Source organism: Bison bison, unplaced genomic scaffold (genome assembly GCF_000754665.1).
Source record: "Bison bison bison isolate TAMUID 2011002044 unplaced genomic scaffold, Bison_UMD1.0 scf7180017864056, whole genome shotgun sequence".
Taxonomy (NCBI): Eukaryota; Metazoa; Chordata; class Mammalia; order Artiodactyla; family Bovidae; genus Bison; species Bison bison.
Window position 1 is genome coordinate 889,536 of NW_011494628.1, and position 3,923 is coordinate 893,458.

The window sequence follows — 3,923 nt, forward strand, 5'->3', positions numbered from 1 at the left end:
TTGAAATAGCTCCACTGGAATCCCATCCCCTCCACTAGAATAGGTTAGTCCAAAAGACAGCTCCCAGTGGCCCACTGGCCATACCCCCAATTAAAGTAACTTCCAGAAATAATTCTTCAGATTGAATTATCTATGCAAATGATTTTTTTAAATTTTTTCTTTATTATCTATTTATCTGACTGCACTGGGTCTTAGTGTGGCATGTGGGATCTAGTTCCTTGACCAGGGAACAAGGGCCCCCTCATTGGGAACCTGGAGTCTTAGCCACCAGATCACCAGGGAAGTCCCTCAAAAGATTCTGTATTAATAATCTACATCAGGGTTTGGCAGACGCTCCATGGGCCAAATCCAGCCTACCTCCCACCTCTGAATGGAACACAGTGCACCCCTTCATTTTTGTATTGTCCATGGCTGCTTCCCACCATAAGGACCTGGCTGAGTAGTTGTGACAGAGACCCTGTGATCCACAAACTAAAAAATGGCCCTTCAGGGGAAAAGTTTGCAGGTGCTTGACCTACGTGATCTAAGGATATAGTAATTTGATCAGAAGCGCCATTAACTTGCTTTCTCCAGTGGGAGTGTAATATGGTTGCATAGATTATTTTCTGAAATAAGTGAGGGATTCAGACCTCCCTTCCTTCTTACCAGCAGTAGACCTGGGGCCTGGAATCTGGTTGGCTGGCTAAGGGAGCAGTAACCTCCAGTTACCAAGGAGAGTAACCAACTTGTCCTGGTTTTCTGGGAATTGCCTTGGTTTTCAAACTGAGCCCCTTGTTTCAGGCAAATCAGGACAGTTAACCACCCTGACATGTAGGGAACAGTGTACAGGGTCTGGGGCAGACTGACGGGGTCAAATCCCACTTCTGTGACTTTATGCTGTGTAGCTTTGAGTAAGTTACTTAACCTCTCTGAACCTCAACTACCCTATTTGTGAACTGATTCTATTCTGAGGACAGAGTGTAAAGATTAAAAGACATTATACACAGAAAGAGCCCAGCATAGAATAGGCACTTATTAAATACTCATTCCCTTCCTACCCTTCAGATGATTATCAGCTAATATTTTTATCCAATCCTTTTTTTCCCCAATCTTTAGCCAACATTCATTTTTTCATAAAATTATCAGAAGGGAAATTTTATTTATTTTTTTATTTATTTGTTCATTTATTTGGCTGCACCAGGTCTTCGTTGCAGCATGTGCGATCTAGTTCCCTGACCAGAGATTGAACCTGGGCCCCCTGCTTTGGGAGCTGAGAGAGTTAACCACTGGACCAGCCAGGAAGTCCCAGAAGGGAAATTTTAAAATACTGTTCTATGCCCTCTATTTTCTAATGATGTTGTTTCTTTGCCCTTTACAAATAAATATCCAAATAAACAAATAATTTGTACGGCAGTGAGGGAAGTAGCCCACCCATGCAAAATTGCCTGGTTTTCAATTTGATAACTGTTCTATATTTTAAACATAAACACCTGGAGACAAGTGATGGCTGAATTCTGTTTTGTCCAATTATGGATACATTCCAGGAAGGTCTGCTGTACCCAGCCAGTTAAAGTAGCTTGTGATCAGAGATTCCTGGTGGTCCAGTGGTTCAGACCCGGTGCTTTCACTGTGGGACCTCGGTTCAATCCCTAGTCGGGGAACAAAGATCCTGAAAGCTACACGGCCCAGCCCCCCTAAAAAAAAAAAAAGTAGCTTGTGATGCCTTGGGTCCATGACCAGATCCAGAACTTCTGGAAAACAAGATTCAGGGGCTTTTTCTAACCTGGTACTGTGTGCCTCTAATGGAGAATGTTGATAGAAAGCAAGCTGATGGAGGCTGTGAGTGCCACCTCACTCATGGTTCCTCTGATGGATCACTGTGACCCGAGTGCTAAGTGGACCAACACGCTCATTAATTTTTTAAAGAGGTTAATAATACACAGACAGTGGTGTCAAATCTGATAGCAACCTACATGCCATCTAAAGTCCCCGAGATGAGATCAAAGGGACGAGACACTATTAACCTAATTCCAACTCTCAGCATTTTGATTTAACATCCGGTGGGTTAGCAAATGTGCAAGATGGAATTCAGTAATGTGTACTTCCATAATAGTTTATACTTCCAATTACACTTAAAATCCTAGTTGGTCCCCAACAAATTCAATTCCTTTAACCTATAGTTATAGGACTTTGAGAAATAATTTTTTTTTACTAAAATAATTGGTCAAATCAATTCAAAACTGTCAACATTTAATTTAATATCCAGATTCTTAGTAAATGTACAGAGTGGAATTAAATAATGTGGACTTCTATGGTAATGTGTAACCTAAAAACTTCCAAATACATATACAATCCTAGCTGATTTCCAATAAATTCAATTTACTTGAGGCTGTGGCCATGTGATTTTAATGAATCAAACTTTTTAACCAAATTAATTGGTCAAAATAGCCAAAACTTATAAATTCCGTGAAAATGTCAGGGGATTGGCTGATTTGAATGGCTAATGCAGCAAAATAAGTCAGATTAGTAGCTCAGAATACAGACTGCTTTAATTTGATTTAAACTATAGACATCTGTTTGCCTTTTTGATTGGGACAACACCAAAAAGCACTAGTTTCCAAACTTGGCTGATTCTACATTAGAATCACCTGGGGAGCTTTCAAAACGTCCAAAGCCCAGGCCACACCATAGACTGTTAAATCAGAATCCTTGTGGGTAAGACTCGCGTCAGTCCCTTTGTAAGTTCTCCAGGTGACTGGGAACCACTGGCATCAAGTTCAAATAACTGGGGGTGAAGCCACCATAATATGTTATGGATTAAAGTGAAAACCCAAGTTGGAGGAGAAAAGACTTTGTAGTAACATACAGTATATTAATAACAAGCAAATCATTTATTATATAATTTGTTTTGTTATATAAAAATAGTTCACTATTTACTGAGTTCTCACCAAGTGCCAAACATTGTGCCAGATTTTACATGGATTATTTTATTAAATTCTCACATGTGACCGAGAAGCCTTATGAAGCTGATTATGTTACCCATCTTACAGATGAAGAAATTGAGGCACTGGAGGTGAAATACTTGCTGAAAGATACACATCTAGCTGGTTGTCAGGTGAGGGCTGGCACAAAGCAGTGTGAGTCTGAGTCCAAAGCCTGGACTTGAATGATTTTTGAAAACCAGTGACTTGAAATTCTGGGCTCTGTAGGCCTTTGAACTTCACATCCTTATTTCTTTGCGGGCATTGCTTTGGGATTTTGTTGTGTTTTTCACTTTTGTTTCTGGATGCAAAGGCCTTTCCAAACAGTGCACAAAAGCAATTTCTGATGCCCCCTGGGAGGGAGGTTGCCTGACTTTATGCATATAATAGGCAGAGGAGTTAATATTCCACCTTCGAGTTCCTCTCAGGGGAGTTTCTAGCAGACTTAAAGCTCTCTCAGGCCACAGAAAGAGAACCTGAAACAAAACCTCCATGTCAAGGAAATGGACGTATTTGCTAAAGCATGTTTAAATTTTAATCTAAAAAGAGTAACAACATAATGGGGTTTTCCATTCACTGCAAATCTGGTTATTTCACAAAATCTTCACTTGACCTGTCAACCTGGATGGGTTTCTTTCAAGTTTTTTGAGTTTTGTTTTTGAGGCCTCCTAAATAACATCAAATAATATCCACTCAGTACCAGCTGAAATCTTACCATTTAGCTGATAAATGTTGACAGTTTTTGGTTGCACAATGAAAAACAAAAAGAAGAAAGATGAAAATCTAATGTCACGGTCATTGGCAGCCGTTTCCTGTGACAATTATGGCGCTGTACACTCATTTCTGAATGGTGTCTTCTCTGTCCTTTGCACACAAAAGCTGAGAAAGGAGCTGAAACTACCCCCAGAAGTTCCCCCAGGACCAAGGCCAATCATCAGAGCAGAATCTGGGCCAATCTCAGCA